This window comes from Mycteria americana, chromosome 14, assembly GCF_035582795.1.
Source record: "Mycteria americana isolate JAX WOST 10 ecotype Jacksonville Zoo and Gardens chromosome 14, USCA_MyAme_1.0, whole genome shotgun sequence".
NCBI lineage: Eukaryota > Metazoa > Chordata > Aves > Ciconiiformes > Ciconiidae > Mycteria > Mycteria americana.
The window spans coordinates 8,622,480-8,649,995 of NC_134378.1; the positions used below are offsets into that span (position 1 = coordinate 8,622,480).

Sequence of the window (27,516 nt, forward strand, 5' to 3'; positions counted from 1 at the left end):
AGAGCGCGGGCGGGCGGGGGTGGTCAGGCGGCGGGGGCGGGGCGCTGGCGCGGCGGGAGCGCGGCCTCACCCCCCGACAGTGCCGCACACCTACACACACACCTCACACCCGCGCTCCCTCATCTCCTCACCCCACACGCTCCCTCACCCCACACACACCTCACACCCGCCTCACACCCACACTCCCTCACACCACGCACCCGCACTCCTTCATCCCGCACACCCCCCACGCATACACACCTCACAGCCCGCACTCACACATGCCTCACATGCACACCACACACCCTGCACTCACACCCCCTATTCCCACGCACTTCAAACGCCATGCGCTTGCACCCCCCCCACGCCACGCTCACACAGCACACACTATATTCACACAGCACACCCAGACACTGGACTCACACACACACCCCGCACACCCCACACCTCGTTACCACAGCACAGGGAGATAAACACACCACGGCTACTTGCATGTACAGAGAATCGCACCCAAATCTACGGACCTCCCTCCCCTGCACAGTGCTGAGGGGTGGACACATAAACACAACTCATACCCAGAAGTGCATACAGGAATACACGCACCAGAATGTACACAAATACGCAGAAATAAGCTATCGCAGACTTCCATGCCAACAGAGAATGTATACGACAAACGTAAGTGTTTCATTGCCGTGAATGAAAAATATGGGGGTTTTTAAGTTGGTTGTACTGCTTGTGCAAAGCGAGTGCAAGGCATAAGGGTGGCGGTGAACGGGGCAAATTGCACACAAAAATAGACCGAGTCCTGCAATTCAGTGCTGCTCCCACTGACTTCCAAAAAGCTAACTTGATTTGTACCAGTGGAGATTCTCCCAAACATCTTCATTACTCCGTAAGAAAGCTGCCAGGCTTTTGTCAAACTACAAATACATATTTATATACTTTGAATTAAGAAAAAAAGTTTCAAGAGGAAATTTTAAAAATGTTAATAACGTGAACTTTTCAGTGGCATAAGGATAGAGACTTATTGAATCTATTACCTTAAACAGTAACACAAATAATGTAATAAATCATCATCTTCCTCAGGCTAAAACAAAATACCTCTTTGGTATTTTACCTTAACAGTGACTTTTCTGTCTTGACTGATCTTTATTTTAGTCGTTAAGTTTTCTATTCAGGAGAAAATGATGGTAGTCTAACATACACAATTGTCATCTTAAAGTCTGATTTAGGCTTCATGGATATCATATTACATGAAATGAGAAAACAGCTCTTCAGTCAACACATAATTGCAGCAGGCTGCAGATCTGCAGTATAGAGAAAATATCTAAGATGCTTTCAGTCCTAGGTGTGGAAATTGCCTTTATCAAGTAACAATAATATCTTACTTCGCCACGTCTCCTTATGATGTAGCCTTGGGTCAAGGTGTGCAACATGCACCTTCTCAAACATGACTCTCGTGATATGTTGTAATACCACTTTCTGCAGCCTCATCAATGAGAAATGTTTCCCTCACGCTGTCTGAAGTCAGTCTGAAGCATGATTGCTCAAAATGGGAAGAAAAATGTGGGAAAGCTCTTGTCTCCATGAAGGTCAGGGGTCTGAGGGAAAAGCACTGAGGGGAAGGGAATGGCAAGGGATAATTCTGGGGTTTATGCAGGTCTCAGCTGTACTGAGGAGTGCTGTGGGAGATGGAAGAGCACCACAGCGCAGGCCTGAGACAAGAACAGGGAAGCAAGTCTTCAGAAGGTCAGATTAGACCCTAAATTCACTGGTTTTCTTTCAAGTTGATTATGTTTAAATTCTTGTTTTCTTCTGAAAGTCACTACAGCATTTTCATTTATTTAGTTAGTGTGTCTCCAGTTGACGTCTTTTTAAAAATCATCAAATATTTTTTCTGTTTGGGGGAAGTGGCAAAACTCTCTTCAAGATCCTAACGGTTTAAATACCAACACGCTGTGTTAGGAAAAAATCAGCATCACCAAAGCTACGCCCCCACCCTGTGGCTGAATGAGAAAGTTGTTAGTTTTAAAGTTGTTAATTTGTTAACTCTGTCTCCTGTGTTTGCCTCAAAAGTCTTACAATAATTTCATTTCCATAGCAAATGTTGAGACAGGAGACCATCACAGGATCAGTAGGATGCTATCTGAGCAATGCCTGAACTACTGTGGTGTGCGTGCCTTTTTGTTGACATTGTGTATGAGCTACATTGCTTCAAAATACTTTTACTAGCTTTATTGACAGCATTAGAAGCATTACTAGGTAAGGATTTTTAAAAGGATGTCACTTGTGACTGGAAAGATTAAAATGTTAAGAAAAAAGTTTAAAATTAAAGGGATATTTTTACTCTTTTTAGAAATCGTTTTCATTTAGCTGTAGGAAAATTCATTTTGATAAAGTGTGGAGTTTTTTTCAATTACTGTTTACTTTATTTCCTTCCAAATTATCTCAGACATACACGTAGTCCTTACTTCAGGTTGGATATTTTATTAGTTGCTAGCATGTCTTTTCATTTTAAAGACAAAAATCTGTAATTAGTCAGCAAGCTCTTTTATTTTTAAAGGGATACTGTGTGTTAACTGAATGAAGCTTCAACTGAATATATGTTTCTTCTAGCTTGTTTTCTTTTTGCTTCTTTTTAATTTTTTGTATTTTTGAAAAGGATGTAGTTTACAGCTACTGTTCAGTTTTGAAGAGAACCTTTACTGCCAATATTTTTTTCAAGTGAGCACTTCAAGTGCAAAAAATGCTGCTACTTTATAAAACAGTCAGGGAGTCAATTATCAGGAGGCTGACATATCAATTACCATGAAATTCGCCATCTTTCGTGAAGATGTAATTAATTTACATGTGCTTGTAAGTTGTTTGGAGCTGTTACATTTGTACATTGTCTACCACAGTAGCACCAAGGTGGTAAGGTCTCTACGTGGTGTCACAATACCAAAGAAAATAATCATCAATTACATGTTTGTCTGCATACTAGCTGTATTCACTCTTATAGGAGAAAACATTATTCACTATTGGCCTGCTGAATGCTCCAGGAAAGCTCCCAGAAAGTTGTGTGGGATGTGATTGGGACCCTATTTGCTGTAGAATAAGATTTAAAAATCCAGAGTGATTGTAGAATTTGTTAGTTTATACTGATACACCCTTTAGTCTTGGCAAGGAAGATCTGATAAACTACCCACCTGCCTCTTCCCCACTGTTTTTTTTTATTCTCCTTTAACCATTGTTATTCCTTTCTGAAAGGAATATCTGTTCATCAGGCTTCCCAAAAGCATACCGTTCTGAAGTTTGCTGAAGTTAACAGGCATTCTTTCTGCTAACTTTAGGAAATTTTGAATCAAATCCCTATATCTGACTTATCAAAAAATTGCCAGGGATGCTTAGTTTCAAAATGACTTGATGACAAAGGCAGATGCTCAAGTGCATTACACATTCTGCATGACCCTTTGTCTGTGCACACATTGTATATATGAATTATATGAATCAATCCATACATTTATTTATTTTTCTGTGGTGCTAAATAAACTCCAGCTTCACATGCTTTGATTTATGAAAATGTTTATACAGCTTTTCAGTGGAATTTAGTACACCACAATTTCACAGTTTATTGAACCTCTCTGTGGTGAAAAGCATGTGGACAATAAAGAGTGTTGGGTACAGTGTGCATGTAAGAGACAAGGTATCTGAACATCACTTTCCTGTACTGATCTCCACTGGGTCTTTGTGTGTATGTTCTTATTGTTGTGTTAAAAGAGCTGCTGAATTATAGGTTCCTGTATGTTAGTGTACAAGGTGGTTTACCTGGATCTCTTGGTGAATATGGGTCTCAAACAGTCCATGTATGGCAAGCTAACTAAGAGAAGCTTAAAGCTGGGAGTGAGCTTTGTGTGGAGCTGCATATGAGCTAGTAAGTGCTGCAGAGAGGCAGGCATCACAGAGCTATTGCTCACATGATCACAGTTACACTGTTTCCAGATCTGATACATGCTGTCCATGGGGCACCCTAAATTTACCATCTCAATTCAGCATTTACTAATCTACAGCCCATTTCACTGAGCAGAATAGAAATGCCCAAGGACTCATGGGAACTCAATAGGTCAGTTGAAATGTGTTTCATTTTGGCACCCCAAAACAATTTTGGCACTCAAGCCCTGTTTATGACATACCTGGCTCAAGGTAGTTTAAGGATTTCCTGAGCTAGGGGTTGTATCTGGACCATTGTTTTTAATAGCCACCAATGGGCCTATTTCCCAATGAATGCTCCTAAAACCTTTTGCACACATTTAAACTTTTGGCTTTTCCAGCATCCTTTAGCAACTGGTTCCACATTTAATGATGTACTGTATGAAAAAAATATTTCCTTCTGCTTCAGACCTGATAATTTACTTGGTTGCACCTTAACTTTAGTATTGCAAAAAACAGAGCTTAATCACTGTCTGTGCTTTACTCACCATTTAAGACTTTGCAGACCTTTAGTGTATTTCCCCTCAGTGGTGTCCACATCATGTTAAAGTGCATTCATCTGTTAGACCCTTCTCATATTGAAGCCATTTAAGTGGTTGACCATCTTTATTGCCCTTCTCTGTACCTATAGCAGTTCTACTATATCCTTTTAGAGATGGTAGTAATGGATTTCTGCAATACATTAAAGATATATGTGCGTCAGGGATTTGTTCAGTGGTACCATGATGTTCTGTGTGCTGTTTCCATATAGGTTCTAAAATGCTACTTGCTTTTATGGCTGCTGCTGAGCAGAGAATAAACCCTGACTCCAGGAACCGTTTAGTGAATGGCAGTAGCTAATTTAAAACCCGTCACTGTATCTGTAGATATGCAGAGTAATTCTAGAAACTTCAGTCAAAATAATGTAGTTAATAGAGATTTCCATCAGTGTAATTGAAATCACATTCTGGCCTGTGTGTAGTGGACATGAATCACCTTTCACCTACCCCTATATAATTCATTGCAGCTTACTGATTTCACTAAAGCCACTACTGATTTATTCTAGCTAAAAATTAATCCCTTTGTTTTCTACAAATTATTTATCTTCAAGCAAGATGTATAGAGGTAGTTTGCAGTGAGCTTTGCAGGAATAATTTCTCAGGTTCTCACTCTCCAGGAACCTAGACTGCCAGTGGAGCATTTGCATTTCCTTTTTTAACATCAGCATAAAAATAATTCTAGAATAAAAATGCTCAGGTAACCTGACTGCAGAGTGACTTGGAACAAATATAGAGAGGCTTAGAGTGAGCATGGAGAACAAAGAAACAGAATTGCTAGGCAGGGTTGGGTGGAATTCTCTTTGATTAGAGGATAGTATTGTACACATTCAGTTAAACTCTGAAAGCACTTAATTAGACTCACGGTGTGTGGCAGAAGGAGGTAAGTATTATTATGTCCGTTTGAAAATGGGGAAACTGAGATATGGACAGATGAAGTGGCTGCCCAAGAACACAGTGTCAATATGAGCAAAACTGGAATTCAGGAATTCACGGTTCCCAGCTTTGATTTACAGAGCCCACTCCAAGGGGCCTCCACGATGTCACACAAGTTTCCAGTCAGCAACTCAGATTTTCACCATGGCGTTGTTCAGGCCACCTGGGAGTGTGATGAGGCAGCAGTGCCTGAAGCTTGTGCTTCTCCTTGGCATCCCCATGTACCTACTTATTTGATAACCCTAATATCCTGGAGAAAACTGGAGTTTAACACAACTTCATGACAAAAAGGATTCAGGATTTGAGAAGAAAGAGGGAGATACTATAAACTATATCATGGGACCTGCACACCGCATTTTGTAAAATGTTATATCACAGTTTCACTTAGCAGAGGGACAGCACAATGAGAATGGACAGTTGTTTCCATCATAAGGTCAGGTGAGATGGACAAAACTTTTTTAACATATTCCTGGTATTGAACTCACTAATTAATTGTAAATGCAGCCTATTTCCTTTTCATAAGCTTCAGTGAGCTTTGTGTCAAATCCTAAGTGCATATAGTGGAGGAAGAAGCATGTCTTATTTCATACGTTCTATAATCATCAAGACATCCAGTTTTTGAAGACACTCTAGGAGGAGGCTGTGTTTGTTATTGTTCACTTCTCTGATACCTCTTTTCTTTCCACTGCCTGATTCACCTCTTTTATCATATTTCCCCACTTTTGCTTTTCCTCAATCATACCCACCTACTTAAAACTAATCACGTACTAAAAAGTGCATAATTAGATTTTCATGATGTTCTTTCCTGACATAATTTTTGATTATGTAATTAAGGGTTCTTATTGGGCTCTTGAACTGAGAGAAGATTTTTGGTTTAATTAATCAAAAGGTCTTGCTCAATTCAGGGTATTTTTAAGCAGTTTTGTTTTTAAGTAATGTGCAGAAAGCATTTCTATTATTCCTGACATATAATGTTACATGATATGCTCTTTACCCTCTAAAGTCAACAAAAGAGAAACATTGTCTTGACAGCAGGCTTAGGTACTTTTATCTAAAGCACCAGAACTAGGGGTGGGGAAAAGAAGATGCATCAAAATTCAATATGCTTGAAGTAGAATGATTTTTTTTGTTTTGTTTTGCAAATTGGAAGTTTGTCAGATTTTTATGAAATAGTCAATTAAACTGGGGTTGTTCCAAGTGATTTTTTTCCCATGTGAGACCATTTACAAGTTTGCAATTCCTTGCATTTTTTGCTGACAAATTAACATTCTTATGAAATTTATTGTTTTGGGGGAGTACTAAGAGAGGCTGCTGGAAGTTCTGTGGATTGTACTGCAAATAAGTATTTGCCCTGAGCTAACACAACCAACCAAAAGTCACTTTTTGCATTTTTTTCGCTATAAGTACATGAAGAAAAACAACACGAATGATGGTGCTTGTTTTTGTTTATAAATTGCTTCTTCCTAACTGCATGTGTATTATTTTCAACCATCAGTACATCTTACAGGAAAAGCCACCTACATTTATGTCAGCATAACCAATGTGTATAAAAAAAGTAATGAAGAGGTGGAAACTAGAATTATGCAGCCACTTCTAAACTCGTGTGGTTTTCATAACTAGAGCCGGAAAAAAGAGTCTCCCTCATGGAACAGAGATTTGAAGATCAGAGAAAAAATGTTTTACGAAATACATGCTATCCAGCAGGCATCCATCCACCCACTCTTCTTTTCTCCAGTTCTATTCTCTGCTTTCTCCCATGCTCCTCAGTGGTTTTGAAGATGTAGATCTTGATTTTTGGGGCTAGGGATTGGCAATAGCTCAGCAATCTGTTGTCTGCTGGCTTTCAACTGCAACATGTGCTTAAGAGGTTTGATGGATCATTCACATGCTTAACTTCAGATTGTGCTTAAGTCATTGACTCAGTTGGGGCCTACTCCCTGTGCTGGTGTAAGGGAAAGGAGCAAGGCATCATATAACATGATGCTGCGTCAGCTGCTTCTTTGACACTCAGTGCTCCAAATGAACAGAGATGTAATTCCTGGTTTTTATTGTCTGCACCTGCAATTTTGGTCAGATGATAAGAAATACCTTTTTTTTTTTTTAATACTGGGGGAACATGAGTAACCTAATAGGCATTTGTGAGATGATATGTGAACTCTTCTCCACTAAATACTAAGAGTGAGGGAGGTCTGCATTTGATAAACTGAAGATCTTTTACTAGGGATGGGCTGAACCAGTTAGATCTCATATTAGCACAAAATAGATAACTTTGTCATAATATGTAACTTTTCCATTTACAGTCTCCTTAGCCGTCTTGTATTCAGTATAAAACTGTCTCCATGGTTATTGTAGTGCACATATTTTATATCTATAGGGCTGAATTAATGTAATTGGGAAAAATTTAGTCCTGTGTGTAGCTTAGGCTGTGGTTTTACAGTTGGACTTGAGTCAATCTAAGTGTGAGCTACCTTTTTTCCCCTTTCTATATTGCTGCATGTTTTCACCACCTCCTTTGTGACACTGTGGTGAATGGGATCAGGAACTGATCAGCTGATCCAGCTGAAAATTAACCGGAAGGCAAACAAACAAAAGGTCCTTTTTTAGTCAGATTTGTTCCCTGACTGGCTCAGTGTGCAACCCCTGAGAGCTACTGCTGGCATGAGAGGAGGCATAAGGTCTTGTGGTAAGGGCAGGGCTGGGAGATGGGACTGCCTCCTTTGGCAGTAACTCACATGCAGATCAGTTTAAAGCCATTTGTGAAATATAGCCTTACACTGCTGTATGCATCAATGCTGGATGCAGTCCATGGAATTATAACCACTTGCATAAGGTCAGTGCATGGGCTGTGAGCTCACCGTGTAGGAGTAGAAAGACATTCTGGGAAATCATCACCCAGCTCTAACAGAATACTAATTGACTACAGCAGTCCCACTAGAGAATGGGAATCAGAATTTTTTTGCCTTACTGATATTTTCAAAGGAGACTTTTTTTTTCTCTTGCTGAATTTGTGCAGAAACATTAAAAGTAGGTGTAGCAATAAAAATGCCGTTAAACTGGCAGTATCGCTCATGAAATCACAGAATACTTTCATTTGAATTACAGTGTAAATGCTGTACAAGTCATAACAGGAAGCCAGTGATAGCAGATTAAAGTTAGGAGGAGGTCTATATGCTTTGCCACAGAAGATGGAACTCGGTGTAAACACTGATGGCCCAGAACATAGCATGCAGAAAGTCTTAGACTGAAGATGGAAGGAAATGAGGCAGATCTGTTTTTCTTGCAGCTTTTCTTAACAACCAAATTGCATTAACAATAGCAAACATGTCAGTTATGGCCCCTTTGCTTTCAGAAGCTCGGTACTTTTGAGAAAGCCTCATTTTGGCCAAAACTTTCTAGTCTAAGGCCAGAGGTAAAAAATGTGACGTTTTGTTCAGAGTGCTTGACTGGAGTAGAAGTGAAAAAATACTCTTTTCTTTTCAAAACTGAAGAAAAATATCACCATGTAGACTCAATGCTATGCTGGAATTGCTTTTTGGGAAAAAAAAAAAAAGTTAATTTGAACTGGGTGTAGCTAACATGCTACAGAGTGCTTTGTTTAAACAAAAAGTACTTACCAAAGTCTAAGGTGTTTGTCTTCAGCAACATTTGAATTTTATAGCTCATAGGTGCACCCTTGTGTTAAGTGACTATAAAGTATAAAATGCTAAGCAGGATTTTCTTTCCCTTAATGAGGATGTTGACTTGAACTAGATTGTGCAGCCAGTTTTACACCTTTACACCCATTGCTGATCTCCGTGATGATTTATTACATAAATAGTCCCAAGCCCTGAAACGGACTTCCACAATTCAGACTTTTCTGGAAGTCTTTGCAGACTTCAGACAGCAGCCCTGAGCTCTGCCAGTCCCTGGGGAAGAGGGCAAAACACCTTTGATGTTTGCTTTCTCCCAAGCATAAGGAGAGGAAACACCTTGCGTGCAAAGCCTTCTCTTTGAATGGCTGATGCTTTGGGTGTGGCTTGCACTAGAGCTGTGTTTTAGCACCAAAATCCCTACAGAGCCCCATCTTTCCTGTGCTCCTCTATAGAAGTTAGTGTTTTGTATGTGAAGTTTAGGCTTTGGCTAGACTTCTGTTTGGTATGCACAGCAACAAAGCAAGCTTGTGCAAGGTAATCATACAAATAGGCCAACTGAAGTCATTGACAATACCCATGTGCGTAAGGGTGGATGGGGGTGGGTTCAGTAAATCTGAGTCTCCACATTTCATTTGAATGACCTCTGATATGGAAATTATTTTTCCACTCTACTGGCTGAAAAAATTACAGAACCATTTCAGTTTCAAATTGAGCATGCTTCCTAATAGCACCAGACCAGGACAGTTAACAGCTTATTTCTTCTATGTCAGTACAACATATTGCAACTAAATTTTTGGATAGGAAGTTTCCTTAAAATGGTAGCTGGGATTTAAGTAATGAAGTACAGAGATATAGAGGGAAACTAGAGCACTAAAATACCAGTTTTAAAAAGAAGGCCAAAAGAGCCAACATAATGATGAGACAGAGACATTCAAGAAGGTTATGGAAAAGTTTCCGGTGACAACAGCATAGAAAAATAATTTTGCGCTTTATAAACTGAACCAGTCTGGAGGGAGAGAGAAAGAATCAGTCCCATACACCCAATTTCTCCACACACACACACTTCAGTTCTGTCAATATATTTCTTTTGTTCCAGTAATATTTAGTCTCATGAAATATTTGGGAAACACTGAAAGGATAAAGAAAATGAAGCTTAAATAAAATAAGGGTGACTGGAGAGCTCACTAGACCTGTTGAGTTACACATGTTAATTCTGGCCCAGTAGGCAGAAGATACAAGAGGCGAAACCAGAACAAAGCTCCTTTTGTCTAAATGAAGATTCCTCTAAAGAATACCTAAAAGCAAATCAAGAATAAATGAATACAGTAATGAGCAGAGAGAGGAAGCCTTTCCTGCTGAGAGGAAAGGAAACAAGTCTTCTTAAATCTGAATCAAGGAGCCAAAGAACTGTCCTGAACTGGCTTTGTGAAAAACATGAGAAGTTCTGCACATGCATGAATAAAATCCTTACTGTATGGTAAAAGCCAGGGACATTTCTTGATGACTCTCTTAGTTTCTTAGAAGAAATTATGAGATATAGAGACCAGATGAAAGGTCAGAGAGAAGGTCATTTATCAGTTTAATTCCTGGTGCTACTAATAGATGACCTTGTGACTGAAGTCATTCCACTAGTAAGCAGAATCAGGGCTGGTGCACAGGCGTGTGTGTCAGAGGTGGAGAGAAATTGCTAAAACCCTATAAATCTGCAAACATCTTCAACTCCTTTCGGTTTAAGAAATTCTGACAGGCTTTTGTTATATTGAAAACCAGGATCTTTGGTAGCTTAGCATTCTGATTCCTTCCTTTTTACTGAATACAAAGTTTCTGTCAAAAAAATCTGAATAGTTACACTATTACCTATGTGAAAAGCAAAATACAATGCAAAATAGGCTTTTCTGTGCACAAGGTAGAATGTGTAACAAGTCAGTCCTGTGGCATTCAGATACATGCAAGTCTAACTAGCACTTGCTTGTGTGGCAAATAAAGTCTCATTATCACCTCTCAGACAGGAAAAATTGCAAGTGAGTGATTATCCAGCCCTGGGTCTTCCACCTCTCAGGCACTTCAGGGTGTGGGAGCTACTCAGTTTCATTTGCGGCTTTCCACTCAATTAGACTTCTCACTCTGCAGTCAAAAGCAGTGATTGGCAAAAATATTTTTCCCATCTGCTCTCTCACTCTAGGTGCTATTTTTAAAAAATAAATACACTTCTTTTTTTTAAAGACAAGTTGTTTCTAATGTTCATATATTTAGGTAATTGTAGGCTTTTCTGGCCTAGACATGGTTCTAAAGACTATAAAAGGAAAATAGTCTCAAATTTTCAAGCCTGAGTATGTTAAGCTTCTTAAAATGACTGTTTTTAGGGCTGCAGCAGAAGCACACACTGATGTCAGTCAGTGGGACCAGTGGGTGTTCAGTAAAATAGTTCAGTAAAATAGGCCATGACGGTAATAATATTTGGATATGTGAACACTTAGATTTAAAATCTGTTCTTCAGATTCTATTGCATCTCTAGTTGTCTAAAGACTGTTATGTTCATAACAGATGCTATTATTGTTACATATTATTTGTTATTATGACAATGGACAGAGACTGCAGTTCAGGATGGAAGTGTCTTTATCTGCTTCTGTACAGCATGTCTGAAGATGTGGTTTACAGTACTAAGTCATGTGAGTCTTGTATTCTACCCAATAGGTACCAGACCACTACTGATTTCAGTAAGGAGCTCCTTCTGCCAGGACTACTAAAAAAAAAATCTCTAATTTGTTTTTCATTGAAATGTGGGATTTTAACAAAATTATTCTGTGGGAGAAGTGTCTGCTTTCTTTGGACATGTTGCTGATCCTTTGAAATGCGAAAAATATGAAAACTGCAGATTTTGGGTTTAGCCAAAGTGTTAGTTTTTCAGATTTTTTTATAAGAAAGTCCAAGTTCTCTTGTGAGAGAGACAGCTGAAAATCTGATCAGTCCTGTTGGCTTTATAAGGAAAGAAGAATTTAATTTTTATTGACTTAGAATTGTATAGATCTCACATATTCCATATATGGCTATTATCCTTTGTAAATTACTTCAAGGTAAAATGTTAAGGTAAAAGGTAAAATATCAGCACTGTGCAGGAATACTGATATAAGTTTCAGAGGCCTGACTGTGGACGTAGAAGAGTATCATTGCATTAGTGGAATGCTCTGTGTGGATGAATTACACAAACAGCTGGTCTAATTTCTCTGGCACAGCACTGTGTAAATACAGCTATATTGCCTGTCCTGTCAAATGACTTTTTTTTCATATCGTGACATTGCCCGGTGCTGTTTAGATATATTGTCAGTGTCCTTTTCTCAAATTACAGAGCTTCCTTGGGTTTGGAATGCAAGTTCAGTGTGAGGCTGCTGGCAGTAAAGTGGTCAGAAAGATACAGAAGGCCTGAGATCTGGATTTGAAGAAAACAGTGGGAATGAGAGGGAGAGAATTGTATATAAAACTCATGATTAAATGTCTTGCTAATACCAGCTGAATACTCATATAAATACCCACTTAATAATTTGTTTTAGTAATCCTTCAGTTACCTCAATTGTACTGTTAGCAATGGGAGAACTCTTTACCATCTGGATTTATTGATTTTAGGGCATGCAGTGTTGAACTGGAAAAAATTTAGAGAGCTGAGATGGTGAATCAAATGTGGAGTCCCCTGGGAAATCCACTAGTAAGTACATTACGGGACAGCAGAGAAAACAGCTAGAAGCCAAGCGGAATAAATAGAATCAGTCCCTTTAGAAATGATTAAAAATGGGCAGCAGAAGGGAAAAGAAGACCTACAAGGAATTTCTGCTAATGCTGGACTGGGAACTGAGCTATTGTACAGACCAGTGCTGTTTTCCCAAGAATTTTCCTGTCCATTCTGCATCTTTTTTTAGGGTGAGGTTTCCTTCCTAATGCACAATATGTAGCAATATGCCAGTGGGGGAAGTGCTGTGAGGTTAGCCCTGTCAGTCAATGAGGAGCACCTGGCCCCTGGGCAGAAATCCAGAGAAGCTTCTTGCCAAGGAAGTAGCTTATACAAACTGTGAACTGTGTCCACCTGTTAGGCATTGTATGCTCTTGATTTATGTCTTGCGCTACAGACATATTTGCTACAAGTAGGTCTTTACATCAGTTTAATAGTAATTCTTCTAATTGGCACTGAATGTACTTGCAAGCACATACATGCAGATACATGTATTCTTTCCCTGTTTATCTGCCTTCTGTTCTATTTGAAAGGCTTTCTTTCCTTGTATGCCTCCAACCATGAATACACATCATGCAATTAAACTCTGTATGCAGCACAGTGCTATATTCTGTAGTTACGTTGAGCTAGTCTTTGTTGCTTTTGAATTAGCCAAATAATTCACATTCTTCCCTCAGAAAATCAGCTAATGTGATCTTAAAATATTTTGAGGAAAAGAATTAAAAAACTTTTAAAATAGTTCTGAGAATGATACCAAACCCGTTATTCTTTCACTGCAGTTAGTTGCAAAATCTCATTTCGGTGTGATGAGAGCACTGTTTGCTGAGTGTGCTTAATTTGACATAGAACTGTGTGTCTTGGGAGATTAAGATGTTATGTGGGCTGGAAGACATTAGGACATTATGCCATGTGCTGGAAAGCCCAGGTGCATTTGGTGCTCAGGTGAAAGAAGCCCTCAGTGAGGCACTGTTCAAATGTAATGTAGTCTAAAACTTTTTTTTAATGATATATCGAGCAGGTAGAGACTTATCAGGAGGGCAAAGGGGCTCCACTAATACCATGTCAAACCAGCAACCAAAAGCACCCCTAAATATGTAAAAGGTTCTTAGTCTCTTCCACCATTATCATGTTGATGGCTATTCTTTCTTTGACAGGCCAACTTCATGGCCCCATTTTGACATTTTTGTTTTTACTTTAGAAGACTGTAAAATAGACGTACTACACTCATGTGCAAATATATGTGTATCATCTGCCATACTCACAGTGCTGTTCTAGCAGTTTGATTACCTGGTTGCTAGCTACTAAGTTTGAAGGCTGCATATTATTTCTTCCCTTTTTTGGGATCATAAATGGTTATTTGTGAAGAAGATTGATGTGTTGTCCTGCTTGTTCTGAAGTTCCATAGAGTTTAACTGTGGGAATCATAACATTGTTCTGTCTGTCCTGGTCATTTAAAAAATAAACATGTTTCCTGTTTTCTCATCGAAGTACAGAGATGTTAGAAGAGTGGAGGAAAAAGAGTATGTGATCGCTTTTTTATGAGATCTCTGGATGAAATCTTTCTAATTCAGTCTCCCTAGTCAGAGCTATTTTGAGTGACATTCTGGTTAGAAACAAGCAATTTCTAGGCTCAGCTTCACATATCCTGTCATTGAGGATATGCCACTACTGCTTTAGAAAAGTAGCCATGATTTGTGAGAGCATTTCTTTCATTTTCAAGTGGGTGCATAGCTTTTGAGATTGGAGAGAAAATCTTCAAAACATGAATCCTTACAATCAGAAGGCACAATCAGAGACAAACCAGTTTTAAATTCTGTAAGATCTCATGCCTTTTAAGGCAGTTTGATAGTTTGGGAAGCTGTATTCCTACTTCACAAACACGTGGACTTAGCACTGTAGAAAAAGCTAACCAGTGAACAAGGCTGCCAGGTTCTCATCGTAGGAAAGTACCTTCTTCAGCTACCACAGTAATCTTACTATAGTGGTATATAGTACATTAGAATGGGAAAGAGATTCTGATTCTATTTTCTGCTTTCTGTATCTTTAAATGAACCAACTTGCCACCCACTGACAGAAGCTGTAGGTTGTTCTACACATAAATTACAGGTATGTTTTAGAGGAGGGGTCACTTAAGAGACCTGTCCTCTGTTTCCTTCCTTAATCTGGAGTAAAATACTTTGTAGACTGACATATCAGTGTGAGGTTGTGGCATATGGAAAACACACCCAAGCCACTAAGGGCTGAAACGGATAATCTTATAGGCTGGGCATCTCCCATGCCGTCGCCACCTTGCCGACAGCCTGTCCATGGCATCACCAGCTTGCAGACGGCCTGTCCACATCATTGCCACCTTGCCAACGGCCTCTTCCACCCCATGGCCACCTTGCCGACAGCCTCTCCCACACCGTTGCCACCTTGCCAACGGCCTGTCCACATCATTGCCACCTTGCCGACAGCCTCTCCATGTCGTCGCCACCTTGCCAATGGCATCTCCCACACCCATCGCCACCTTGTCGACAGCATGTCCCATGCCATCGCCAGCTTGCTGACGGCATCTGGCCATAATCAAAGGATAAGCCATAATCAAAGTCGTCCAAGCCATATTATCAACAAATTTTGAGGTTTCAGACAAAATATGAGCCAGATCTAAAGCAGCCCTGGCCAACAAATTCTTTGGCATAAACCATTCTCCCATTCTGCCTAACTCCGAGCTCTCTCCATGGTTGAACAGCACTACAGTGTGTGCTGTATTCCAGCAGAGCCTAGAAATGGTTGTATTAGGCTGAGGCAAACTCACATTACTTGGCAGTGGGTCCTTATTAACTCAAGTTGTAGTTCTCTTTGGCTAGCTGGATTGCTAGCAAAATGTTAGGTCTTGCAATTGGCGTAGGAGACAAAGCAGATTTGTGGGAATGCTAGTGAGATCCCCAGACTTCTGCTTTCTCAGCTTCTGAATGCATGCAACAAAATTACAGGGGATTTCACTGCTTATGAAACCAGTGCGCACATTATTTTCTTGTAACTGTAGAGCTCTTTCTGCTCAGACCTCACAGCTCTCTTAGTGATTAACACTGTGACCTGGCTTGTGGCCTCTTCGCAGAGAAATGGCAATGCACCCATGCTTTCTGAGCAGGTGAAAATCAGGTTACTCAAGGTCTTTCCCATCTGAATAACCATACTGAAAGGCATAATGCAATGAAGTTGGTTGTGTCCAGCTGTCTTGGTTGTGTTTTGGCTTTGTTTGAATTAGCTGGTGCAGGAAGGAAGTAATGCTTCTATTTTTTTTAATCTCTTACTCCTTCTGCTTTTTTATTATTTATAGTAAAATATTACTTAACCATATGCCTGTACTAAATGGATTTCTAAATTCCCAGTGCTGCATTTTAATATGACAAGCATATGAAGCTATTGCAAGCATTTGAAACTTTCTGTCAAGATAACACATAAAACATCATAGATACACAGTGATCTGAAAGAGGCAGGGACAAGACACCACCAAAAGTTAAGTGTCTGTCTGTTATTACGAGAACAAGTGTCTCTTTATCTGGGACTGTTAAAACTTTTAGAAACAGAAAGTCATATATTGTATACTAAGAACAAGGCAGTGTTTTATCATGTAGGAGTTTATGCAATTTACTGTAAGAAAGCAGCCATATTACACTGATAAGGGATCACAATTTTTATTACACACATCTGTAATTGAGGTAGAATCTGGTTTTTGTTGTGTATTTCTATAGTACCTGGTGTGGAGCACAGCATAATTCGTGTACATAGTTGCAACATTTTTATTTTTTCCAAGTCTTTCTTCTCTCTCGCAAGAAAGGTATCTAATAAGCATTTGGTTCAGGTTTGGCACTCCCATGCCACGTGCTTAGCAAATGTGTCACAAGCAGCCAGTGATGGTAAATTTTGATGATTTACATGTGCTGCCTCTGTAACCGTGTATGCCAATCAGATACACACTCTTCTGAAAATCTTGTCTTTTGTCATATGTGCTGACATGAGTGTCAATGAAAACAGCCCAGTTGGTTTAAAATTACTGGGTGGACACAAGTCACAGATCAATGCTGGAGTTAAAAGGAACGTTGATTATATGAACCCACTGTAGACAGGGTCCAGTATATTGCAGGTCTAAGGGAATGTCGCCGTCTCTCTCACCTCATTTATTGCAGTGTGGTTTCCATGCCATGTAGTAGGGACAAGGTTGTGCTTCTGCTTATGTTCCCCACTGTGATCAGTATCATAGACACAGCCACTGTTGACAATACTGTCCTAATTTCCCTGTGTGCAGTATAGGAGGACATGCTGATTGAGTATCTCACTTTTCTCTTCCCAGGAGACCCAAGACAGTTCAGGATCTTCAGATGATTTAGCTAATTTGCTTTCTTGCACTTTCCCTTACTGTTTTTTCTTCATCATCGCAGACATTCTGGAAATGCCTTGCTTAGTAAAAAATGCAGACAACCCTCCCACCTGTCAAAGGGCATATAAGCACATTGAGAAGGGGCCTTCATGCTTCTCAGTTTTGACAGTTTTTGTGCTCATAATCTCCTGCCAGCTTTCCACATCCACTTCAGTGAAACCTGGAAACCACACAGAGCTCATTGTTTCTCAGCTAATGGGTGGGAAACTAGCTTCTCTAAGACAAATGAGACAGTCAGTAGGACAGGCAGCTGAGTAAGCCCCACAATGAAGGAGGGAGACTTACTCTTCCACATGCTCACCTCAGTCTTTGTGCTTGACTACATGGGGACTTGAGCCATCCAGTTTTTAACAGCATAAATTAGTAGAGAGAGAGTCATCTGGGAGATATGCCTGCCTTTAGCCCAGGAAGAGAAGCTAAAGTGCTATGATCAGTAGCAGAAAAATGTTAGCAATGAAATCAACATTGGAAGGACCCACAGTTTACAGCAGCCCTTCATTCAGGCTCTGATTTTGCATGTGTAATAATTAACACGTCCTGTCTTGTTGTGTTCTCATTTATATAGTATTGCAAGCAAAATCAAGCTACAGCTGAAAAATTCCAGGAGGACAGAGTGGTTTAAAATATCTGAATCCATGGTGGGAAGTAGTCTTCTTGCTCAAACAGCCTGTAAATTTTTCAAATTAACTGCCAGATTATTCTTAAGCAGTAGTCATAGAAATAGTTACAGAACGTCATTAGAAACATTTAAACCACAACCTGGCACATCAGCATGACCAATATATTAGTCATATGTGATTTCGCTATGAAAAGTGGCTTTGCTTATGACATCAATGGAATATTGCTTTTGTTTCCTCTTGGGTTTAGCTAGTACTTTACAGCTTGAATGACAATTCATTTGTGAAGAAGTGACAGAAAGTAGATGCTCTGCTTATAGATCTTTTAACAAAAAATAAAAACAAAAAGACTACTGTGTAGATTAATGCCATAAAAAGCTCTTTGGGAAGGAGAAGCCAGAGGGAGGAGAAAGATAATCTGAATGAAGTGAAGTCTTTAAGTCTGTGAGAGGACCAGAACTGCTGCTGAATTAAATATTAGCTCCTGGAACTAAAGCGAGCTGAACGGTAGCTGTGAATTTGGACATACAGGGATTGGAAGGGACTAGGATCACATCTGATGGAGGCGAATACAAACAAAATCTTCAGGTCCTTGTTTAGCTTAATGGGCTAACTCTGGCATGTATTCGTCTGCCCACCTGTGTGGAAAAGGTATTGATCACAGAGAAAGCAGATATGGCACGCTTCTCCTGGGTGAGCTTCTGGTCATCTTCTGATCCAAGGCAGACAGCAGCACACGGCCATCTGTTATGATCTGTATGACAATAGTTTCTTTCCAGCTCTAGCACACAAGATTTCATCATGTTAATATGTGTAACTAAAAATCATTATTTACACTGTAGTGATTCTTTTATTTTTTTTTCTTGTGATACTTCTGAGAAGTGCCGCTTGCCAACTCAAGCGGTGCATTCCCTTTCCGGAGCTAGGCCTTTAGCGCCCTCCAGTGAAGAAAACTGGTTTAAACAACTGCTAAGATTGGAAAAAGCATAAACCAGCCTAAGAACACAATTCCGAAGGAAAACAATGGTATAATGGGAAACAGTGCATCTTATTCAGCATGGGCGTCTAGCTCTCTTGGCTTTTTCAAATTAGTAAGCCCAATGCAGATGTGCTCCCAGCTACTAACAATACTTCAAATGCAACAATACTTCCAATGCTATGACATCTAACTATTAGGATAAATTCAAATAGCATTTATGACCACCTAAATAACAGGCTTGATTTTCAAAGAGCCAGTTAGTTGTAACCTTATCCTGACATCAGTAGGAGCTATGAGCAAAGGTTAGCAGAGGGAACGCTTTGCTCATGGATGCTGCCCATTTTTTCTTTCCATAGAATGCTCCCATATAGATGTGATTTTAGGCAATCTTTCAAATTTTTTTATTTATTTTCTGCAGGTTTGGGGGCTTGATTTTCACTCCATGTATTTATTCCATAATGTGTTGTTTTTCTCTATGGTGCCTGAAGAATTGGGATTTATAAGTGAAACGTGGTTTTCATGAGGATACACTTGTGAGGGGAAAGAATATATATATTCTGTCTATAGATCATTTTCTATCTATCCCTTTCTGTCACTGCCTCCATCTGTCAATTGATGTTTGAAATTCAAGCTGATCACGTCAGTTGCTTATATAAATCACACGGAAATGTTTCTATTCCCTAGTTGGATGAACAGATTGCACTCAGCAGAAGTGGTCTGAAAACCCATAAGGGCAGTTCAGGCACAAGTAGCAAATAAAAAGGACATAAAGTGTTTTAGAAAATGTGGAACCCTCTCTGCACTGTGCAAGCCCTGCAGACCCTAGAGAATCAGGCCATGCTGTGGATTGTTGGCTTGTCACAATGTTGAATGACATTTATTCTCATTTCAAACCCTTTGGTCCATTGCATTTTTGTAGTGTTACTTGCAAAGGTGAAGGCAGATCCCTCCCTGTACCACTGAATTGCTTCTGTTGAAGCATTCTTGTCAAGAAGCTGTAGGGAAACTTTCTATTAGCTGTGTGAAGCAATGCTTTCTCCAATAAAATGCATACTACTCCCAGAGTGAATATTGAAAAGGAGTTCTGAGTGTTTTGTGCAAATAAAACTAAATGGTTTAATCTGTGTGGCCTCTGAATAGGAGCCATAAGACTGGCTGTGCCTTCCATTTACATGACTGCCTCACAAACCTGATCATAGATTGTTTAAGGATATATTAAACCACTCAGTCTGCCTGCGTAACTGTGTAATCTGCAACATACTCTCCAGTTGACTTTTAGTTGACTTTTTTCAGTCCTGCTGACTTGCTGCAGCGTGAACTGTTTTGGAAGAAGACATGAAGTGGCCCATAAAATACAAACTAGAGATACCCATGGATTCCAGTTGCACAAAGTAAAACTGTCTAAATATGTGAGCAAGAACTAGTTTCTTTAGCAATAAGTGATGCTTCAAACAGGCAGGGATGAGACGAGAGATCTGAGCCTTTTGAAAGGCCAGTATTGCATGCAGGCACCATTTTTCATTCAGTAGCAGTCTGGCTTGTGTGAATTAATAGTCTTAAATTTCTGACACTCTGACAAGGTCCCACCCAGAACTGACCCATCTTTCTGCAGCTGTTGTCTTTATATTAAGTGAGCATAGAAAATGCTCCATGGGAATTAATTGTCTCCAGTTATGTGTACCCAGAATATTACCCAGTGAGAGCAGAGATCGCCTCAGGGAACACCTCCAAATAATACCCAGCCTAACCTTTTTTGCATGTAATGGAAAATGGTCTTAATCTCTCATAAAGGCTACATCCATGAGGTTGCACTTTCTTTTGCATTCCAGGTTCTTGAAAGAACTATTCTCCACCTCTTCTGCATTTCCTTTGTTGTATCCTCAAGCAGTCTTTGATCTAGTTAACTCATTAGTTTGGTACAAATGATTCAAGCATCCTTGGCCTTTATATCCAGTTGCATGCTAATTCCTCTTTAGCTGACTTATCAAGGAATGTGCTTGTATTTTAAAAATACTCAAATCTCTGTGAAAGAGAAAAAAGAGAGAAAGAAACAAAGAGGAAGAGGGCTCTATTTCAAGAAAACAGAAATGAGAGCGGTTCTGGGTTGTGGGTGGGAGTTCCTAATATGTGATCCCTGTCACATGTGTGCACAGTGGCAGACCTGTAATAGCCCAAACAAGTGAGAGACAAGTCAATAATAAAATAGGAAAGCATATAAATAATAGACCTGCTATTCTTTGTCATGGGCCCCAACCTAGGCAGGATATCATGTGAGTGCCTTGTTATGGCATAAATACTGGTATTTCTGAGTTACTTTTATTGTGGCTGAGGAAAGCCCTCTGCTGGAGAGCTATCTTGTCCCCTAGTTTTGTAAACTATGGTATTGCCGAAAGGGTTTAATCTACCTTTGAGAACTGCTGCAGATCACATTTCAGTTCCTCAAATTTCCTATTTTATTACATTTATGAGAATAAGCTACAGATTTTTACCAGGTGTGCTGTTTTGGTGAGTAAACAGCGCAGTAAGTTTTCTTAGCCCATTAAAAGTAATACAAAAGCAAACTGGTGAGAAAACAGAACAGACTGAGAGAACAGACAAACGGAAGAGAAGTCAAGCAGAAAGAACAGTCCCATAAACAAACTGTATGCAACATACAGGATCTATTGTACTCTTCTGGGGCAAGTCCAAAGAATTTGCTAGGGACAAAAGGACATCTAATATTTTGTATGCCTGTTTATAGAAAAGAAATTTGCAAATCTGTTTCAGATGCCTAAATTTTCTATATCGTGATATATTATTTTTTTGAGATTATAGTGCATGTGCGAAACTGTTTCCTGCAAGATGTTCCATTTGGCATGGACGACTGTCTCTTTTGGTTTAAAATAATGATGATGTTGGTGCCATGCATAATAGGAATTGCTAAAAGGATGTGAGTCACCTAACTACTTATGTTTTGCTGACTTGTAACAGTTAACAACGTAAAATTAGGACTAAACTCAGCTGTCCCTTGTAAGCTCAGGCCTGACTTTAGCTCTGACTCTAACTGTATGGCCAACTTTAAGTCCCTTTTCATCTTCCAGCTCCTGCACTAAATGCAGTTTCCTGGACATTTAAGAGATCACCTTACTGATATTTAAACTAAGTTCTGTCCTCCTTGTTGATAACTCTGAGCAAGCAGTCCTTCTCCTCCACAATACTACTTCTCCAAACATCTTTTATGTTATCCCAATAAATGAAGGCCTGATCTTAGCTTATCTTTCCTAGCAAATTTATTATCTAATCCTAATCCTAGCCCTAAATCTAACCTCACTGTTTGCTCTCAGCTAGTGTCCTATAGCAGTCCGAAAATCAATTGTTCATCAACACCTGATGATATCAACAGTAAACTTGTCTCGTCTGCTTCTTGAATACCCTTCTGAACAATTCCTTGTGTACTCAAGAGAATCAGAACCCTACCCCAAACATTAACACCAGTCCTAACTTTGACTGTTACATTAAACCTAAGGAGGAAACCCATGTCCAACCCCCTCTAAAACTGAACACAGTCTGCATCATCCCAATAGATCCTGCTGTAAATTTCATGTAGCCACCCCTTTCAGACTCAGGCCTAACCTTAATTCACTTACCTTGATGAGTCTGAACTCTAATCCTAATTCTACCTTGACTGTAATTCTGATGCTAAGAAAAGACCTTTATCACCTCCAAAGATGAATGTAATTGGCAAGCCTAGGTGGTATGAGTGCTACTGTGAACCCAAAGACTTATTATAAACTCTAGCCTAACCTCCCTTAAGGAGTCAGAACCCAAAGCTTAGCCGGCATCCTAATCCTAAACCTATTCTTGATTCTCTTGTTAACTTGAAGAAAGCAACTGCTTTCAGCCTGACAAACATATGTCTGTAGCCACTGATGATACCAGCCCTCAATTAATGCAAATTTGTCTTTGTAAAATAGGCCTAGCAAAAAACCCAGTGAGTTTCAGTCCTAAGAAGAATCCTCACCAAAACTCAACCCTTGACAAAGTTCAAAACTAAATATACTTCAGTACCTATTGGTATTTCCTGCCTTAAATTTAGCCAAATAGATGCTTGGAGACCAGGTCTAACACCAGCTCTTCTCTCTTACAAGGGCCTAACCCTTTCCCTAACTCTGAACCTCAATTTATTATTAATACAAAGCACTATACTCAAGAGTGCCTTCTCCTCTAGATCTAACTTTAGCTCCACAACCCTAATCCTAATCACAGTAATGCTTCTGTTGCAAATCACAAGGGGAGGTGGAATTAGTCTGAAAACTAAGTAGACTCCATCTCCCAGTATGAGCACTTATTACTCAGTGAAAGTCCATAGATAACTGTTCTTTAATCTCAGTAAGTCTCAAACTCAAGCCTACTTATAACTCAAACTTTAAATAGGAGAGCCTGCCATTGACCAACTTCATGTTCTTCATATGCCACTACAGTCAAAGAGCTCATTGTTACTGGAGCCTAGTATTGACTCGTGTCTCTTTTAAGTCCAAACCATAACCTCAGTTGTAACCCTACACCTAGGAATTCAGATACTACTATATGATTTGAAAGACAAGTTTTTTGCTTGATGTACAAGTTTAAAAAAATATCTGTAAAGCTGTCTGTTCAATCCATTTCCTAAAAACTAGCCTGTATCCATTTTGCTTCTCCCATGAAAACTAATCCTGTCCCACAATAAAAATCCTAAAATCAGAACTGATAATTTGGCTGACAATACATGAAGAGCTTCTGCCGCTTCATTAGTTCTGCAATGCTGCTGACAGTAATTACAGCTTTTTTTGTGTCAATAACTAAGTCAGCATCCCTCAAAAAAGATTCAGGGCCTTATTTTGCCTTTTAGTTATGTCACTTCTGCATCACTGTGATTTCACTGATAACAGTAGAATTACCCTTGATTTACACTAATGTAAGTGAAAGAAGACCCAGATGTATAGACAGCAATAGCAAATGCGGGCAGTTCTTGGGGGATTGCTTTTGCAGTCACATTTCTGATTGTGAGCATATTTGAAAAATATGCATCTAAAAATACTAGCATGTGGAGGTGTAAAGTATCAGTACAATAAAACAAACACTGGATCCCTATATAGCATTAAGCAGAATCCTGTATAAACTACACAGCTGGCTTCAGAACTTGTCTTTCTAACAGTCAGCAACTAAATTCCAGAGGAATATGCTTGCTCTTTACTGCAGATATTGGAGGTGAACAAACAAACAAATTTGTACAAGGGACACAAAACTGTGTTTTCACAGTTTATATATTCACCTCAATGATCGGTCCCAGCTCCTTTAAAATAAAATAAAATAAAGCAAAACAAAATAAAATAAAAATATACAGATGAACAAATTCTAGAAAACAATTAAAGAACTGGAGGGGAAGCAACTACTTGAATCTTTTGACAGACACATCAGTTATAAGAAAGCTCAAAACGGATCTCCTTGGGCTAAATTTGACTCAGACTCATATTGCTGTAAATCCAAAGTCCACTGAACTCAATGTAATTTACAATGGGTAGGCCAGTGAAGATGTTATACAGCAGTTTTATTGTTAAATAGTTCAGTTCTATGCTTAACAAGAATTGCAGTGAGGTATGATCTGTGATTAATATAGCTATGCTGGCAAAATTTCTTATTGTGGTTAACATTATAAAGGCAAAACTATACTTTGCTGGTAGTTAGAATGAATTACCAGCAAAGCCGTTCTAGTGGTTCATCCTAGGAATGCTTTGCTGGTACTACATGGGTGTGAATTTATCAGGGAGGGGGATAATAGATACCTCATGTCATGGAGCCATATCTCTCAGCTTTTTGGGCAAACTTAGCAGATTCATTGCTTCAGACCTTTACCATTAATATCACTGCTAGGATTACCCCCTTAGTATCCTGATATGTTTATACTGCCAAAGCATTTCTTGTATAGACTTGGCCCTGTGCTCAGCCAAGTACCATGTGAATTCCAACTGCTTGGGGGTAGGTTTGCTAAGTTCCACTCACTTAAAAAGTCTGTTTATTAATTTGTCCTAGATTTGATATTCCAGCTAAATAATTCCAGCAGAGACTAAAAGTTTGTGGGCAAAACTAACAAACTATTTTAAAGAATTATAACAAATTATGTTATGTATTTGTAATGCCTTAAATGATCTTTCCAACCTATTAATTTTCTTTCCCTTGTGTTGCTTGTCACTATTTACATCCATTTTCGTCCATTTAATTGTTTTGCAATGTCATGCCATGCTGTTTGAGTTTCAAGTACTGAAGGAGAAAATTTAGACTACTCCATTCTTTCCTCAACATTAGATTTTTAAAATTAATTTAAAATTTATTTTATTAATTCATTAAATTAAACTAAGTTTTGAAATATTATAGGATCATTTCCATGCCCACTAGATAAGATAAAGCCTACAAAACAAAATAAGAACCCAAACATGTACTTCACCCTGGTGTACCTCACTTCAACCCACCTATCATTAAGCACTTAACTGATATGCCTAAATGAGGAACCTACACTACTTTGAACCAGGATTTGGATTTAGGGACTTCAGTCACTAAGCTCCTGCATTTAGGTAAGATAAACCTGAACTCTGATAACAAAGGCTCCAAACAGGAGCACTTTAAAGGAGATAGAATCCAATATTAATCTTACCCTTATTTTGCCACTGTCTGCACACAGAGAGAAGGCTTCTTAGCAGAACTGGATTGGTTTTGTTGAGACAGAAGTAGCATCTGAGTAAAAGTGTGTACGGGTGGGAGGACCTAATCAGTTTACATCCCAGAGAACTAGCCCTGGGCGTAAATGAAAAGAGAAATGGAAAAGTTTCTTTGAGGAGGTATCCTGAGAATGATCTGGCTACTTGCACTGGTACATTTCAGAAAAGTCTCATCTGTGAATTCTCATAAAATCTAGTCTTAGCTACACAGAAATTAATTGTCAATGGGCTAAATATTTTGCTGGAAAAATATGTTAGAAGTATTGCTATCACATATGCAACACCAGAGAACAGGCAGTTCCAACATGATTAGAACTTTACATTTTGATAATAACAGCTGATCGCTTCAGCCAAGAGAAACAGATCAGTGTGGTATGTTAAACTCCACCACAGAAATTTGAACTCCAGGATATCAATTTAATGCTGCTGGCCTGGAAATAAACTGTCCTGACATTCACTGCTTCTCATATTAACCTTTTCCTCCTTACATGAAGTCATGCCCGTCAGTGCCATTTACTGCCAATTGATAGAAAAGAATTGGTATGATTGCACTTGGAGTGAGCTGAACATGCTGCAGCACCTCAAGTTATTGTGATCAAAGTATATTTTGACCTTCTGGTAAAAGTCCTTGACTAGAGGCATTAAACACAGATGCACTGAGCTGCTGGCAATTCCTCAAGCCACTGGACCAGCCTGGAAAACTGAAAACTGAAAAAGCATTAAAAGCCCTTATTTCAGTTTCTATAGGCTACCATGGACGTATTTTTCTTTGTCATTCTCAAGGCCCATCTGCATCTTAGCATGATTCACAGAAAACATCTTAACAGGTTTTTGTTTTTTCTGGTTTTCTCTTCTCTGAGAAAGATGGTTTTGTTTTCTTTTGTTTTGTTTTGTTTTCTCACAGAAATTACGTCCTGTGTCATCTTCCAAGACTCCGTTGGCTTGGGGATATCAGGATATTTCTGAGTGGGCTGCACCTACAAGAAAGAAGAGGGATCATGATTTGTTTCCAACTGCTGTCACATGTAACAGGACAGATGCCACAGGCAAAGTATTCCACTCTCTTTTTCTTCACAGATTTTGTACATTTACTGGTGTCCTTTCTGACTGCTCACCCAAATGGAGCCGAGTTTTGCTGTGTCCTGCCCCTCAACCTGTCCAAAAACTGCAGTGCATCATTACATTTCAAGAATGTACAAAGGTGTCTCACCAGCATTTAGAGAAGGAAAATAAAGATTCTGTCTGTACTCCAGACCTCCTGGGCAGTGTGAGATCATCGGTGTTGGCAAGGAGACAGTTTAGCATAGATGACAAGCTATCTGTTTACTGCATATGGATTACACATGATCATACAAAAATCAAAGGCAGGCATTAAGCCTAATCAAGGGAAAAAGTACATTTCTGCAAAAAAGGGTTAGCAATTAGAACCATCTGCCACTGTGCCTGGGACCCAGTGTTGATGAGGGAAGGGAGGAGGCTGTTCCTTGGACAGCTTCTTCAGAAGCTAGTAGTAGCGGATCAAGGAGCAGTCTGTACCCAGTTAGCTCTGACAATAATCTTGCATGTATGCATTTCTCAGGCTGTGTTGGATAAACTTGTATGTTTGAAACAACAGTGTGGTCAACCATGGCAACTGTGCACACTTTGGTCTGTGTACAATCAGTCTGTGTCAGTCTCATGGTTTAACCCGGCAGGCAGCTAAACACCACACAGCTGCTCGCTCACTCCCCCCCCGGTGGGATAGGGGAGAGAATCAGAAGAGTAAAAGTGAGAAAACTTGTGGGTTGAGATAAAGACAGTTTAGTAAGTAAAGCAGAAGCCGCACATGCAAGCAAAGCAAAACAATGAATTCATTCACTGCTTCCCATGGGCAGGCAGGTGTTCAGCTGTCTCCAGGAAAGCAGGGCTCCATCACGCGTAACGGTGACTTGGGAAGACAAACGCCATCGCTCCGAACGTCCCCCCCGTCCTTCTTCTTCCCTCAGCTTTACAT

The 27,516-nt window shown here is 39.5% G+C and overlaps 1 long non-coding RNA gene across 1 annotated transcript; it reads left to right on the forward strand.

Annotated features, from left to right (window-relative positions):
• Positions 1 to 194: 194 nt before the first annotated feature.
• On the forward strand, positions 195 to 27,332 carry LOC142417011 (uncharacterized). The gene is made up of 3 exons (XR_012777869.1): positions 195 to 654; positions 1,640 to 1,728; positions 26,428 to 27,332. It is a non-coding gene; the product is annotated as an uncharacterized LOC142417011 (long non-coding RNA).
• The last annotated feature ends 184 nt before the right edge of the window (positions 27,333 to 27,516 follow it).